Source organism: Rhinolophus ferrumequinum, chromosome 6, assembly GCF_004115265.2.
Source record: "Rhinolophus ferrumequinum isolate MPI-CBG mRhiFer1 chromosome 6, mRhiFer1_v1.p, whole genome shotgun sequence".
In the NCBI taxonomy this organism is placed as follows: domain Eukaryota; kingdom Metazoa; phylum Chordata; class Mammalia; order Chiroptera; family Rhinolophidae; genus Rhinolophus; species Rhinolophus ferrumequinum.
This window is the reverse complement of record NC_046289.1, coordinates 26,219,693-26,237,280: the sequence shown is the minus strand read 5'-3', so window position 1 is coordinate 26,237,280 and position 17,588 is coordinate 26,219,693. Positions and strand designations below refer to the sequence as shown.

Below are 17,588 nucleotides of genomic sequence, written 5' to 3'. Positions count from 1 at the left end.
TGATAAAATCCTGGAAGTTCTGAATTCTACTGCATATTCCTCTTTCTATAGGACAAAATGAGTTGCAATTTCTTCGGTGATGATCATGTAACACCTATCCTGGTTGATAGTATTAAAATTTTGTAGCTGTCATATGTGACCTCCATTGAAAAAATGTGTTTAATATATGTCAGTGTGATGAACTTTGCCTAATCGAGCCTCAACCAGTATAGATAGTATTATTTAAAAATTGAAATATCTGGAATTACTATGTCTGATAGTATAGCTCATTTTATCCAAAGAATAGTGCTTGTGAAAGTGCTTTGTAAATTACAAAGGTGTACAACTAGGTTATGAAGGAATTTTCTGGCATGGCACGTATTTTGGCTTTGATGCTTCTTAACCCATGTTTATTTTCAGAATCACTTTAAAATGTTTTATGAGTAAAATCACTGGCCTAATTTAATTTGATCATGCTGAAGAAACATATTAAAATGCTAATTTGATTTGATTGTCCTGTGCATTTCCAATAATATAGGTAGGGGTATAACAAATTTATTGGCTGGGAAGTTTGGTTTCCTTTTTTGTAAAACGTTAAAAAATGTGTAGTGCATTGCAATTTGGAGTGGCTGATTGTTGTTTTATGGTAATTTCCAAAGGTGTTTGATGCTGTTAATGTTTCATTATGTATTTTTCTTTAAACTTTTCTTTGATCTTTCTGGACAGATATTTGTTGAATGGTTATTTGTTGAGGTTAAAACACCAATGAAATTGCCAGGAAAAATGTACTATGCATACACACACGCACACACTTATTTATTTTGAAATATATATACACACAAACACACGTGTGTATATATACATATTTGTGTGTGTGTGTATATACACACACACACACATTTATTTTGGTAAACTATTTTAGAATAATTTTAGATTTACAGAAAACTTGCAAAGATGTGAATATGTATTTTAAATTGCCCTAAGTGATAGTTCCTTAATCAGTATTTCTGTTAAAGTTGAATATTTATAATAAAAATGCCCTTACCTCTGATTTTTGTTCAATAGAAAAGAGTTTTGTTTTAAAGTATATTATGTTTAAGTGAAAGTATGCTGGTTTAGTTACCTTTTCACTAAAATGTCAATTTTCCTGGTTGTAAAATGGCTATCAATTACCATGGAGAACTGTGAAACATAAATGTGTATATGTGTGATTTACATTCTACATTTCTAAGCATGAATACACTTTATTGAATCAGGACCATAGGGATTATTTAATTATAGAGTCAGAAATCTGCCTGGTGAAATGTTCACAATTTTATACTTTTATAAAAAAAGTAGTTTGAAATAGCATGTGCCAAGTTTCTATTCTCTTTTCTATTGTAGTTATATAGTAACATGAAAGAGTTTGTAAGGACAGAGAGATGTTATATTTTACTGAATTTAAGATGCTTTCGGTTGTAAGACATACCATTATTTTATGTATCATTAAAGGAAAAATCCACAGCCTTTTAAACTATGATGCAATACTAAGATGCCACCGTTTATAAGATACATCCTGATTTCAGAGATGTTGAAATAAAGAAAAATGTGAATTTTAGATCCATGCAAAACATTCATCACTCTAACACAATTATTTTATTTGGAGTTTAACTTTGAACCTCTAGCTTTTTTAGAAGGCAATGTGAGAATCATTGATTTGAGTTGTGTTGCTTGCTTTTATGCTCAAATACTGTTGGAGACATGTTCTAATCAGTGTCTCATTTTAAGAAGATATGAAAATTTTCGTTGAAGTATCATTTCTATAGATAAATTTGAGTGCTTTTCGGGACAGAGAATTAAAAGCCAAGTTTGAGTTCTTACAACCTAAGTGTTTGTGCCACGTGGTCTCCAACAAACATTTCATTGTGTTCTTTCTCTTCCAAATTTTCAGTTTTTCTATTTACTGATTGATCACTCACTGTCCTACGTTGTAGCCTAAAAAAACTTTTCTCAACCCTGATTCTTGCCCAAACTACTGTTACATGTTTTTCCTCCCTCAGATTACCTCCCTTTTTTTTCTTTGCCAGCATTGCCTGAGTCCCAGACATTCCTCAACTCCGTTACTTATTAATCAATTCTTTGCATACGATTTAGGTCTCTACTGCTAAAACTGCTTTGTGACGTCCCCAGTAGCTTTCTAATTTTAGTTCATTTGTTAAAACTCATCTTTACTGCTCTTACATTTGGCTCTCTCACCTCTCCCTGTCCTCTCTCCTTAGCACTGTGGCTACAGTTTTTGTCTCTGTGCCAATTTTATAATCCCATGATGCCAGATTTTCTTCCTGTTTCATCTACTGTATTATTAAAAGAATATCGAAACATGAAAGACACACTCCATAAATCTGCCATTCCAATGTATTATTAATTATTCCCACTTTTTAAGTATTTCCAGTCTTAGTTTGACCACATGCAAACACATTTTCCTTCCTCCCTTTCTTTCTTTTCTTTCTTTTCCTTTTTGTCTTTTTTTTAACTTAATTGTAATCTTGGTAGGCATATTATTTGATTTTCTACATTCATGTGATATCATTTATTTTCCTATGGTCCATATGGTCTTCATTATTGTCACAATAAAGGACAATAAATGATAGATTTTAGTGTTGATGCACTGTAATTTTCTATGTACTATTTCTGTTGTTGGACAGTTCACTTGTTTCCAGATTCTTTATCTGTTTTGTTTAAAAAACATCGTAGCGGAGTGTATTTTCATTCATATAACCTTTTGTTTCTCTTGTATTATGTACATAAGATCGATTTCTAGGAGTGCCATTGATTACAGGGGTTTTGAGCATTTTGCTCAACGTTACCTACTTTTTTTTTTTTTAACTTTTATTTATTTAAGTGTTTTTCCAGGACCCATCAGCTCCAAGTCAAATAGTTGTTTCAATCTAGTTGTGGAGGGCACAGCTCACAGTGGCCCATGTGGGGATCGAACTGGTCACCTTGTTACGAGCACCGCGCTCCAACCAACTGAGTCAACCTGCTGCCCCGACATTACCTATTTTTAAAGGTGCTGTCCCAATTTACAGGACCACAAGCAGTTTTAATTCAGGCTCACTAGTATTAAATGTACAAAAATTATTTTGCTATTTAATAGTTATAAGTACAAAATATTACTTTGGTAATTTAATAGTTTGAAAATGACTATTTCACTTTTGTTTTCATGTTTATTTCTTGACTGTTAATGAGGGTGAACATTTCCATTATGTTTGATATTGAATTAATATTTTCTTATGAATTCTATCCATGTTCTATATCCCATTTATCCTTCTAGTGATATAGTACAAAAGCCGTAGCAGAGAAACCTGTCTTAGATTGTAGAATTTCTAAATTGTCTTCTTTTTAAACTAGATGTATAGAGACAGTCCTGCTTATTCACAGTCTGGTGGCTTTTGCCAGTGTGATGCTTTAAATTCTTATCAATCTTCTCACGTTAAATGGGCTTTTTTTGCTCTCCGTGTTACATAGGAATTTGAAGGAAAACCTGGTAACTTTTTCCTTTATTAACTGGCCAGTTTTGTTATTATGGTAGTAAAAGTGATTCTCTTACATGCAACACTGTGAGGAAATTTTGTTGCTGAATTGTGCCTAATATTTTTTTCTGCCTTTGCTTTTTATTTGAAAATGCTTTTAACATGTAGGATGAAACTTCAGTAATTTAGATATCATATGATAATTCCGGTCAATGAAAAATGGCTTTCAGGAACCTGGTATAACATTTATGTTGACAGTAATTAAGAGACGCATTTTTCTGTATTAACCTTAAACCAGTTGATACATAGTACAGTTTCAGGGGTAGTTTAGACTTGACTTTTTGGTTAAATAAATTTATGTAACAGTGTACCCTGATTTCTTTCTGTAGCACTAGACTCACAATGGAACGGTTTTTGGCCATAATCGGTGTACCAGCAACTGTTTTGGAATCTTTCTTGACCGCTCCTTGAACTTGCCTTTCACTTATAGTTACTTACTTTCTTTTACATCATGAATTATGGGTATTTCCTAAAGATCCATGCATAGTTACCATCTTCTTTTTCCTGAGCTCAACCGTTTTCCATTTTAGCTTATTTCATACCCACCTTAAACCACTGCTTTGAGCCCTGGGTTCTCTTACCAGCCACAGGCCCATATTTTTAAACTCCTTTCTTGACTTGGTCTTTTTACGGCAGATTCACAAGCTTAAGTGTGCTTGGCCAACAATGTAAATGAGTAAAAGTAGGCCTTAGGGTAAGAAAAAATATTTTCCTACACTAAAAAAAGAAATAACAGAGTAAGTGGAGTGATAAATGGCCATTGATGTAGGCTCTGTGTCAGGAAGACAAAGACGTTATCGGAGACTGTGGAGAGTGGGAGACTGCAGGCCCCTTGCAATCTGTTTGGCACCTGCCATCTTTGCCGTTTGGAAATATGGGCCCAAAGTGACCAGATCTTCCAGTTTTTCAAGAGAAGCTGTAAATCAGAAGTAGTATGTTAAATATCCTGAATTTTAAAGGATGGGTTGAATTTTCATAAGACACTGCGTGGGCCAAAGAAAATATACATATGGACCAAGTTTAATTTACAGGCTGTTAGTTTATAACCTCGTCCTGTAAAGGCACTTTAAATTTTGTATGTTACCATCAAGCACGCCTGCGTGTCCCATCCTTCCGTTTTGTTTCTTTGTTCATCCACTGGGAGAACCATCCACCCAGTTATTTAAGCTAATCTCCATTGACACCTTCTTACCTCATTACTTCTTAATTTTGGAGAGAGATCTGGGTCAAGGAAAAAGCTTTTTACGAATTAAGGAAGATTTGAACATGTTTATAGGCAGAAGAGGAAAGACCAAGAGAGAGGATAATGGACAGAGAGAGCCCAGTGTGTCCACTGGGGATGGGATCCGGGACGTAGAATCTAATTGCAGACCTCCCTACCTGATGCTGACCTAACCACCAGACTTTTGTTCCCCAGTAACCTTGTTTTAACCCAAATAATTATTTTCTTTTTTCTTTTTATGTGGATGTCATATTTCCTTGAATTTCTTGAGGAAATTTATTATGCTTTAAAACATGCTCTTTGTTTTCCCGTATTATTTTTTCTCAGGCATTCTTGAATTTGATACTTCATTCCATGTTGCTGATGTCTCTAGGAAGGATAATGATGTGAAAGGGAGTTAAAACTTTTCATAGGGTCTCTGACGGACAGAGAAGTAAATTGGCGCAGACAGATTAACAGGAGAAAAGCCTACAATTTTTTTTTTCATGTACATGGGAGCTTTCACAGGAAAATGAAGATACAAAAAACCCGTTAGGCCGAAGTGTTTATATATTAGGCTGAACAAAGACTAATCATTGTGAAAAAGTAACTAAACTACTGGGGAGGCTAACGGAAGATAATAGGGTTATTTTTAAAAAGTTTGTTTGTGCAGATTCTTCTCAGCCTCAGCTCCGTCTCTGGTGATCAGTGTTTTCCTGCAGGTGCAGGGAGGACATCTTTCACATGGGAGGTTTATCTCCTGTTTTCCAGAAGAAAAAGGCGTTCAGAGCCTTTATGCACCTGCTGTTTTTTAAGTGCCGTTACCTCAAAATAGTATGCCAAATCTGAATGTTTTGGGGTGTCGTGTTCTAAACCCCTTTGACTGTCGTTGTAGATTTACGTGTAGCAAATGATAGAACCAGCAGGTTGAATTCACTGTTGTTGTAGAGACTCTGTTCGCCTGGGAGTGTCTGTGGGCTCTGATTTATAGGAGCCAGGGCAGGTAGGGTGGCGTTGCCCATAAGATGTGTGGGTGACTTGCCTTCTGAGTGTAGGTACCCTGTGAATTATAAGTAACGTGGAACATTGTCCAGCTTCTCCAGTCCCAAGGATCACTGTGGTGTTTCTCAGGCTTTAATCCAGTGGCTAATACCACCCATAGCTTCTCATAGAGAAGGGACTGATGCAGGTGTCAGGTTCTTTAATTACCTGGTTCATCATCCAAGGTGTATTTCTTCTTCCAGAATTTGCTGACGTGGTTTTGAGTTCCCCCTAGATTCTGCTAAGCTATTTACTTTTGCCAGTCCATCCTCCTATTTCTAAGGGGTTGCTGGTCTTTCAGGTCTATTGAGTTGTGTCTTCAATCTGTATATTTTCTATTTCTCAGAATTTCTCACTCGTGTGCTCTGCTGATGTCATCTGTACTGGGATCTCATGTACTTCTGTGAATTTCTTTGTATTTTTATCTTTCTTATTAAATTTTGTTGAGATGGGGAGGGGAAAAAAGGTATGCCTTTTTACAAACTTACAAATCTGTAAATTTGTAGAGTATTAACAGTTTTGACCCAGAAGTCTTTTCTTTTTATGCAGTTGTGCTTTTTCTATTTCTGCTTGAGCTGTTTCCCTTTAATCCCCTCTCTGTATATACAGATTTCAAATAATTTGCTATTTGCTTTTGAGACGTCTATGACATTGCTCGTAAGGTTCTTTGGCTTGGAATAGTTTTGCCTGTCGTTCTGCTTGGCAAATACTATTAGGGAAGCATATAGCTCCGTAGCTCAAGTCAAGGCCTAGGTTCAAAACTGGGATCCAGTACCACTTAGTAGCTGTGTCACCTTGTAGAATTAGTCTTTATCTCCTCCAGCCCGCCTGAGAATCCTGGCTACTAATAGTATCTGCCACTTATTTTAATATTGTCGTGAACAGATGGGATAGTCAAGATAAAACATCTGGGACATAGTAAGTCCTGAAACATGGTTAACTTAAAAGCTTAGGTGAATGCATTCTTACTTGGACAGCTCCACTCAGGTGTGTCATTCTCTGTTTGTGTGCCCCATTTCCTTCCAGTCTTCCTCCTCCTTCTCCAGACCCCAAGTTAGAACTAAAGTTCCCCCGCTCTTGCCCCAGCAATTATTTTTTTTTCATGCTGGTACTATAGTGCACATCTTACAATTTACTTTTATTTTAGTTAGTTGGGGAGTACTTAGTTTCCCCGAAAATAAGACCTAGCCGGACCATTAGTTCTAATTGATCTTTTGGAGCAAAAATTAATATAAGACCTGGCATAATATTATAATATATTATATTATATTATACCCAGTCTTATATTGTATTAAAATAAGACTGGGGCTTATAGCATTTCTTTCCTTGTATGACTTTAAATTTAAAAACCTTTAAAATTCATAGTGGGATCCCCATTTTGGCTAGTGTATCAGTCAGGGTTCTCTAGAGAAACAGAAGCAATACACACACGCACACACACACACACGTTTATTTATTTATAAAAGATTTATTTTAAGGAATTGACTCATGCAATTGTGGGGCTGGAAAATCTGGAATCTGTCGGACAGGCTGACAGATTGGAAACTCAGGAGGAAGGAGTTGATGCTGAAGTCATGAGGTAGAATTCCATGTTCTTTTGGAAATCTCAGCCTTTGAGGTGAAGACCTTCAATGATTGGGTGAGACCCACCCACATTATTGGGTGTGCTCTGAGGGAAAGAACAGAGAAGTCGCGTAGCAAAATTACGGCTTAATAAATTCAATGACTGTTAGCCTGGTAAACTTAGTACACACCCTTGAGGGTCGTCTACTTTACCTAAAGTCAACTGGTAATCGCTGTGAATTACATCTACAAAATGCCTTCACAGCAACAGCTATATTAGTATTTAACTAAGTAACTGAGTACTATAGCGTAGCCATGTTAACGTAACATGACCTGTCACAGCTAGTGTAGGCTTAATCCATGTAGAAAGACACGATGTGATTGGTTAAGTATTATATCAGTAGATTTAAGCCATAGATGCTGATGTCATCAAACTTCCAATTGAATGTTCATTCATGATTCCATTTCTTAACAACAATTCTTTTTTTTAATAACTAAGGAGCATATATGGTGATTGTGAGGTCTGTGCATGTTTATCCAGTCTAAGAAGGCTGTTTCCCCCATTTTGCGTAAATATATGACAGTTATGATTTGAGCCTGTTTGCTTCATGCTTATTTTTAGTGAAAAGATCTGTATGTTGGCTGAATTTCAAAACTTTTATAAAGAACTGGTTATTTAGAATTCAGGCCAAATGCACAGTTGTTACCGTAGAGAGGAAAGCAAACATTGCCTTCTGATTATTCAGTGTGCTCTGAAGGAAAGAATGGAGAATTCTCGTAGCAAAATTATGGCTTAATAAATTCAATGGCTGTTAGACTGGTAAACTTAGTACATATCCTGAGAATGAAAACTAATGGTTTCCCATAACATATTTCTAGTGTATTCCATTGCAGTTCATTTCTTTTGCTAACCTGTATAAATTGCTTCTTATGTAAGTGAAGATTGTCACCTCTGCTTAAAATAGAAATCTATTCTATGGACTATGGAATTGCTCTTTTTAAAATAGTGTTGTTAGGAAGCCAACCAAGTAAATTAGAGCTGAATCAGCTAGAACTGTCACTTAATGTCTCTATATAATTTACCGCCCTGTTGTAAAGATTTTGTATATACTCCCACCCTTATAAAGTATGGGCCATTATATTTTAAATTCTGAACACTATTGTATAACTTTTAAAATCAAGAAAAATAGATTGTATTTTGGATGCCAAATTTAAGTACATAGCTTGTGATATTCCCAGTTGTTAAAATTTGTTAACCTTATGTGGTGTGAAGAACCTTTTTGCTTTGAGGGTGGTTACTTGGCTCCTGAGTGCATTTCACTCTGACCCTGGTCAGGTCAGCTTAGCAAAGTGCTGATCGTGGTCGGAGGTTATGGGTACAACTCTGAGAAACTCTGCTCATAGGAATGTTTCGTTTTGTTCTTAATCCAGTTGTATCGATTTGAAAAGTTGTTTAGTTTTTTGGTAGAAAATGATACTGTTCTAATAAATATTTTTAAATGAATCCATAGTCTTAATTGGTATGAGCCTAAGAGAAACAATCTCATCTGTTGTGGTAGCCAACTAACAAAATCACAGATTTTTGGGGTCTTTTTTTAAAATACTTTTTTTTCTTTTGTAAAGCCACAATGTGATGATGCCTTGTAAAGTATTTTGATTAGACTTTGGGAAATTAAGAACTCTTTTTTTCTTTAAATAATTAACAAAATCTGCAGTTTTGTTTTGTTTAACCTAGTATTTGGCTCAATATTGTGTTCAGAGTTATAAGGAATTATATTATTATCTCATGGAGGACTTGTTTCTATCTCTGAAACATCCACAATGCTGAGCACAAAACTGTGTGAAGCTTTTAATGACTATTAAGTGGTATTGACCCCGCCTTCAGGGAGTTTGTAATCTAATTTTAAAAAGATTTAGTTTGTAACTAATTTCTTTCTGAAAAAGTATTTAGGGATATTGTCCCCTTGACTTTTTCCACACTGATGCATTTAGCATCAGAGTTCACTGACTTTGCTGCAAACAAACCACATTTTGTTTTCCCCTTCTCCTGTTGGAATTTGGGTTGTTTGCAGTTTTCTGTGGTTATGAACAGTTGCATTTGTCTCGGGGTGACAGTTCTGATTACTGTAACGTTAGTGGAATTGCTGGCTGGTACGATATGCCCATGCCTGATGGTTTTCAAAGTGATGGTACTACCGTGTTTCCCCGAAAATAAGACCTAGCCGGACAACCAGCTCTAATGCGTCTTTTGGAGCAAAAATTAATATAAGACCTGGTATTATATCATATCATATCATATCATATCATATCATATCATATCATATCATATCATATCATATATCATATTATATTATACCTGGTCTTATATTAAAGTAAAATAAGACCAGGTCTTATATTAATTTTTGCTCCAAAAGACACATTAGAACTGGTTGTCCAGCTAGGTCTTATTTTCTGGGAAACACGGTAACATAAAACTACCACCAGAGTCTGAGGTTTCCATTGTCCCACACCTTTGCCACACACCTGACATTGTCTGACTTTTTAAAAGGAGCCAGGCTGGTAGGTGTGGGAAGGTGCATTTTATGTGTATGTCTCTAATTACTAAAGAAGCTAAGAATCATTTCGTGTATTTAAAGACCCTCTGTATTTCCTTTTATAACTTTTGTCCATTTTTTCTTGGGATTGTCTTTCTTATAAATTTATAAGATATATATGAATATATTCCAGATACTTATATTTTGTTGGTCATGTGTTTTCTGATTTTTGCTTTTTTCTTTTATTTTTTTATGTTATCTTTTAATGAATAGAACTTCTTTATTTTAAAATAAAGTGAATTTATTATTTTTTCTTTTTTGTGTTATTGACCTATTCTGAGGCCATAAAATATACTTTTGTCTCCTAAAATTTTTATAATCTTGCCTTTTACATGCAAGTCTTAAATTGAAATTGATTTTTATGTAGAGTGGAACAGGGATTCAATTTAATTTCCCCCCATTTATTTAAGTATCCAGATATTTATTTTTTACCAGTATAGACTCATAGGTATTTGCATTATCCTATGGGTTCTAACCTATTAATGTAATTTTTTACTTTTATTGTTCAAGTTGTCTCAGGTTTGGTCCCTTCCCGTTGGTTCCAATGTCCGTTTGATAAGTCTCGTCTTTTTTGAGCACTTCCTTACTTTCTTGTAGCACAAAATGTTCCGGGTTCATCTGGTACTTTCCCTGCTCCAGCTTCCCAGCCAGACATTTATTTATCCAGGTTGCTCTCATTCGTTTTATTAGAGGATGGTATTTAGAAACCAATAGCTGGGGGCTGGATGTACCTACTGCTGCTGGGGTATCATTGGCCTTAGGTTCTCTCAGGACAGAGCTAGGAAATACATATGTATGCACATACCTACCTCTATCTGTATCTGTCTGTCTGTCATCTCTGGAAATATGTATTAAAAACCATGATATCTCTGTTTCAAGCCCAGCACCACAGAGTTCATTCTGACCGTTTCCATTCTTTCTTTGTGTTGTCTCTAGCCTCAGAGTATATACTAGTGAAGATACTGGTTTCCAATGTGGTACGTTAGTTCTTTTCTTCTGTGCTCCCTTAAATGTGGTTATGTTGTATATTTGTAATGCAGTTCATTTGTTACTGATTGTGTTTCATTTTGAATTAACCGCATATAGGGTTGATGTCAATTATTTGTTTTTAAAATTTTGTGAAATATTACATTACCATAGCCATAAATATCAAAACTACGCAAGAAGATGCATTTGGAGAGCTGTCACTCCCCCTCTGTTTCTTGTGTTCTGTTCTCATTATTACTCCCAATGCTGCCCCCAAGGGCTCCATAATGCCTGTAAGATAAAATTCCAGCTCAGTGTAAGCGACAGGTCGCCCCGTCAGCTCAGTCTTAGCAAGTCCTCGTGCACCATGTTCTGGCTGCCTCAGATTTCTTGTTACTCCTCACATGTGACCGGCTTATTCATGCCTCCACGTCTGTGCACATTCTCTCTCTCTGCCTGGAATGATATTCTGTTTCCTCTTACCTTGCCCATCTTTAATTATTCAAAACCCATTTCAAGTGTTACCTACTGCATGAGGACTTCCTTTCTTTACCCTCCTCTTTCCACTTGCATTTCACTCCTCCTACATTTAATAATTCTCTCCTGATAATTCATAGCTCCATCGTACTTGTGACTGTTGTGTAACTTTTATGACATGTACATTATTGATGTATAAAGACAGGAACTTTATCTTTGCCTTTCAAGCATCTAGTTCCATTTCTAGCACGTATCGGTTGTGCAGTAAATGAAGTATAGTGAATGGATTTCAGTTCTTTTCACTTATTTTTTGTACTCCTTTGCTCTTTATTTCACTCATGATGTAAGCTCATACTACTAATAGAATGTGAATCCTTCTAATGTGGTGCCCCTGATCCTGCTGTCTCTGGCGTTTTTGTATTCTCTGCCTCTCCTGATATATTTGGGCATGACCCTGGTAATTTAATGGCTTCTTATGATCCCCGGGAAGTTACAATATCTAATTAAATTTTAGGTACGGTAGAGAGGGACAAAATGACATCAAGGTAAAGAAGTGGTGTAAAATATGGAAGTCTATAAAGTCTAGATATTTGATCTGTCAGGTTTGCTTCCTCAGTTGGAAAGCTGAAACTTCCTACCCAGGTAATCTGTTAGATTGGAAGAAATTGTTGTGCTGGAAACAGATCCCTTCAACTGTCTTTTAAGACCCCTAGTCGGCTTTTATAATGTCATTATTTGTGTCCAAAAGGCAAGTTCAGTGACCTTCCAAATTGTATCTCTGAGCTGCTCATGTTACTTTCTATTCTGCATAGATTATTCAGCAGATTATGTGAAAATATAGGGGCTCATTTCTACCAGTCTCTTTATCCACCATCTGTTACTTTACTCTCTCCCTCTGTATTGCTTTCTCCTCCTGCCACTCCTGTGTGTTCTAATCATAGCTCATTCTCCATAGTCTTGTCTGGAACTCAGAACAGAGGTCTAGTTGCAATGCAGGCATCACACTAAATAAAGGGGGTTTCAGGACCGTGCTTTGTGAGGACACAGGCTTGCTGGTACCTCAGTGTTTGATTTCAGGCTGTGTGAGCCACGAGAAAGCATCCACTTATACTACTGACCCGTATTCTTTATTTATTAAAAAAACTTAACATATTTTACTTTTTTATTCAAGGATAACACATATAAAGACAAGCGAATCGTAAGTGAACACATTGATGATATTTTCCAAATTGAACGTAATCATGACACCACCACTCAAACCAGGGAATCCAGTGTTACTGGCCTACCAAAATTCCCCTTTCACCTCCTCCCGGTCTCTCCCGGGGAGTAGTTACCCCCACACTCACAGGTAACTACTATCCTGCCTTACAGAGTTTTACCTATTTTTGAACTTTGTGAAATGGAATCATACCGCATATTCTCTCCTGTGTCTGTCTTCTTTGTCTCAATGTTATGTCTGTGAGATTCATTTGTGTTCTTGCATTAGTTATGGTTCATTTATATTCATTACTGTATAGCAGGCAAACTACAGCTTGTGGGCTGGTTGCCCGTTTTTGTAGATAAGGTTTTATTGGCACACAGCCACACCCATTCATTTACATATTGTCTGTGGCCGTTTTCGCACTCCAAAGGCGGAGTTGAGTGGTTGCAATAGGGCACAGAGACCGTATGGCCCAAAAAGCCAAAAGCATTTACTACCTGGCCCTTTGCAGAAAAAGCTGACTCACCCCTTGCTGTATAATGTTCCGTTGTGTGAATACTCCACAGCTTATTTGTTACTGAGTTTTGGCTATTACAGTAAATGCTGCTTTGAATATTGTTGTATGTGTCTTTGGGACCTACGTATCTGTATGTACGTTCCTGGTAGGCATTTCCCGAGGAGAGGAAATGCTGGGGCACAGTGTATGTGTCTGCTCTGCTTTATTAGACACTGCTGAACAGTTTTCCAGTTCACGCCACCACCAGCAGTGTGTGAGAGATGAATTGCTCCATATCCTAAGACTCGGTGTTGTCAGGTTTTTTAGTTTTAGCCGTTTTGATCTGTATGTAATTTTATCTCACTGTGGTTTTTAACTTGTGTATCCATGGTAATGAATGAGGCTGAGCATCTTTTCATATGCTTTATTCTGAATGAGTTCTTTGGTGGTTATATGTGCTACGAATATCTTCTTCCATTCTGAGACTTGCAGTTTTATTCTTGTAGTGATGTTTTTATTTGTATTTTTATAATCCTGAAAGGGATCAAGGTATGCCTCCCCAAAGTATGCCACATTGGTGTTTATTTTGAGCTGAAGGAAATCGAGAAATAGCAGACAGTGGAAAAAGCTTTCTGCACGTTTCCATATGTAAAGAGGCACCCATCTTCCATACTAAGAAGAGGAAAACAGTTCTTATCACCAAAGAAAGTTGAGTCTACATAACAAATCTTGTAAGACAATCCTTATTTATCTTGTTTCCTAGTCATCTTCCCACAATTTATAATCCATAAAAGCCCCTAACCGCTTTTCCTTTGTCTAGTCACATCGCCACAATTTATTGTCCTTTGTTAAAATGGTATATAAGCCCTGGGTCTAACTGCCTCTTTGGGTTTTCACTTACTTTCTGTGACATCCCCATGCATGTAAAAATGTTTACATCAATAAAGAAACATATGCTCTTTCTCCTGTTAATTTATCTTTGTCAGTTTAATTTACAGGCTCCCAAGAACTGAGCCTTAGAGAGCAGAGGAAAAGTTTTTTCCTCCCCTACAAACTAACTAATGCCAACAGCATGGTTAAATCTTACATACACTGAGGACAGTGAAATTAGACCTGGTGTTTGGTAGATACATGGACAGTAGCTATCCTTAGCTTTGTCAGGCAGGGCACACCCTAGGAAACAGCAGCCATAGATTTTTGTGGCTTTAAGTCCTTCTTAATTAAGGGTGTGATTTGCTACATTGTTATTTGTCCTGGGTTCTGAGTAGAGAAGATGTTCTTACCTTTGAGTATTAAAAGCCATTCCAGGGTCTTAGAGTCCCCAGTTCTATGGGTGTGTATCTTTAGCATTCCCTGGTATGATGAATATTCAAAGATTTTATTAAAATGCAGTGTCAAATATTTGAATCAGATATGTGTGTTTTTTTGAGAACTATTTCTTTGGCTCCCTGAATTTAGAAATTTAGAACCCAAAGCTGATTTATCTAACTTTAGGTTGCATCAAATTGAATAGAGTAGGTGTGTGTCATAGGGAGCAGACTACATGATTTTTGAGGTCCATTTAATAATTCTGTTTTTGTTTTATAAGTAGCATTCCAGGGCACTATTACTTGGGTAGGATGTATTTAGTTTGTTTTGTTTTTTTGGTGGTCAGATGAAGATGCAGATGATTTGAAGTTGAAAATATTTAGACACTCTAATATTACAGATATTTTGTCTAATGTCTAATTTCATTGCAGCTGCTTACTTTAATAAGGTTGGTATGCTGCTTTCAGGAAAAAAGATAAAACTTGTGTTATGCAACTATTTTATTTTAGTGGAGTTTCTTCTGTACTTAACTGTTGTTTTCCATTATTTTAAAACTATTTTCTATTTTTCTTAACTTTTTTCCAGGTTGTACATTATTACTGTGGATGCTACTTGTCTAAATTTCTGTAGCCATGGCACAAGAATATAGTAAGTACTGTAGCATATTTCCTATGACTCTCTCCTTTAAAAAGTACTATTCACTTTCTGTCTTTAAATTTCTCATTGGAATAGTGGAAATGTAGAAACAAAGTTTTTAAAACCTGCTTTTCTCAAAGGGATCAATTCATTTGGTCATCTGCGTTTTGAATCTGTAGCTTTATATACAAATCTGTGATGATAGTGATTAACTTCGTCTTCTGACGAACACAGTTTTGCTCGGGCTATTTCCTGTAAATACCAGCAGGCTGGATATTAGGGTTGGAGCCATAGGATGTGTCCAGCTGATCCCCCATGTTACTGAGTGGAAGAACTGACTGAAGCTCCAGGGTGGGCCCTGATTAGGGGCAATCCCATCCCTGCTTTGTCTGTGACTGACTCATCATGCACAAAGCATCAGTGAATGTTGGGCATTACCTGGACAGAGGGATGGTTTCAGGAATGGTCCAGTAATCCTGTTCTAGCCTATGAGACTCCAAGGTAGGTTTGCCAGAGCTTCTGGCAGAAGTCTTCTAATAAACAGAGCCACAGGAAGAGCCTGCCTCTCTTTCTCTTCTTCTGGATGTTGTTTTGTGCCAGCGGGAGGTCTGGTGTGTCTGCAGCCTGGGCAAGAAGCCACACAGGGTGGAGGGCAGAAAAGCCAGCCCTGAAGCCTGTGTCTCCTCCAGAAGTCCACGCTTGGAGCCAACACATTTCCTCTTTGTTTAAGCCAGTTTGCGTTGGGAGCCAAAACATCCCAAGTGATTCACTCGATCTCCATTTTATTTTTAGGAATCCATTAGTTTCTCCCTGGGAAATGTGGGAGCAATTACAAAACCAGGCAAAATAATACCGTTCAATTAAACTGGCAGGGTGCGTCGGCGTTGACTGGTACCCTCTTCGTTCTTAATAGTTAACAGGTAGTGATTTACTATTCAAAGGCAAGAGAATAAAATATATTGCTTTCAGATGCCCCCCCACCCCACCCCACGCCCCCTGAAGGTTTTGCCTTTTAATCAACCCTCTTGGGCTGTGAATGCTGTAAAGGGTCTTGGAGTACTGGCCTGAAAACGATCCCCTTGCATGGTGTGTATTTGGCAGTGCGGACCTATTCTTAGAACAATCTCTACCCCAAACTTCTAATTCCTCGTTTGCTTTTCAAAAACTAATACGAATATTCCAAATATAGAAACTATATAAGGAATAGTATAACCAAATATCTTTTTGTATCCTCCCACAACACACTAGAGAAGTCAAATTTTTACCAATTCTTAGAACAGTTAAAAACCCCAGGGTAAGCCTCCTAACTGCCGTGCCCTGCTTCTGCCCCTGAGGAACCACTGTCCTGGTTTTGGTCTTTATTCTCCTTAGGCATTTGTTTGTCCTTTTACTACACACATGTAGTGTGATTTTTGTATGCTTTTAACTTCAGGTACATGTAGTTACTATGTATATTTGTTGTTTAAAATCTCCAAGGAGGTGAGAATAAATTCAGGATCACGGAAAGAGGCTATAAATTTGTTCTCAGATATTTGTCCAAAGATTGATTACTAGGCATCCTAGTGATCTGTACTAAAATGTGTTCAATTTAAGTGGTTGGTGAGTTTCATCAACATGCTGACAACCTTTTATATTATCTTCAGGAATCTGGTGCTTGGTCTGCTACTGAGTTCACTTTCTGTACTTACCTGATTCTGCACTCCTGTGCAGGTTTGGCACGTGCAGGACATTTTTAGACCAACTATGCCAAAAATGAGCTTTTCAGAATGAGTTGCCTTTTTCATTTAAATAGCTCTATTCATCCTGTGGTCTATATGAATGCTTTTGGCAAGCTTAGGTAAATCTTACGCGTTTTTCTGCACTCTGGCAAATAGTTATCACACCTACAAAATTTACTTCTGTGCATTCTAAATTTGTCAGTTTGTTCCTTGTACTGGTAGCAGCAGTTGTAAAAGAAGCATCCACTGCGATGAATATACTGCAAAGCATGGTACCTTGAAACAGTCCTGTGGGGGAGGAAAAAATAATTTTAACTTCTACCCTTCTAAGTTCTGGCTGGACTGAAAATTAACATGGGACAGATTCACAGGAGAAAAATGACCAAATTTATTACGTATGCAAATGTGGGTGTTCCACACAAACATGAGACCTGAGGACAGATTGGGCAGTTCAGGCTTTTATGCCATCTTGAGCTAAGGAGACCTGTTGGGGGTGGGTTGTGGTTTGGGGCTTCAAAGGGCAGGATGGCAAGTTCCACTGAGATAGGAAAACAAATATTTGGTAAGTAAATGTTTGCTGGGCCATCTTCAACAATGGGCAGAAGAGAGGACTTTGATCAAAAGGGCCTTGCTAGGTTGCTCGCCATCACACACTAGTTCCTACTAAACTATAGTTACCTGTGATGATAGCTCCCTTCCTGGAGCCTGCCCTCTATCTACATTCTTTTTTCTTTTCTTTTTTTTTTTTTTTAATTTATTGGGGTGACAATTGTTAGTAAAATTACATAGATTTCAGGTGTGCAATTCTGTACCACATCATCTATAAATTACATTGT

General features: G+C 37.0%; 1 protein-coding gene across 11 annotated transcripts in view; it reads left to right on the top strand.

Annotated features, from left to right (window-relative positions):
* Positions 1-17,588, top strand: part of SIPA1L1 (signal induced proliferation associated 1 like 1) — a 348,723-nt gene that overhangs the window by 141,491 nt on the left and 189,644 nt on the right. For 10 of the 11 annotated variants that reach the window (XM_033107759.1, XM_033107746.1, XM_033107752.1 and 7 more), the window contains one exon: positions 14,984-15,046. The exons of the other annotated variant lie outside the window; for it this stretch is intronic. The gene's annotated coding sequence lies outside the window, so the exon portion shown is untranslated. The remainder of the gene's footprint in view (positions 1-14,983; positions 15,047-17,588) is intronic. 11 annotated transcript variants of the gene reach the window in all.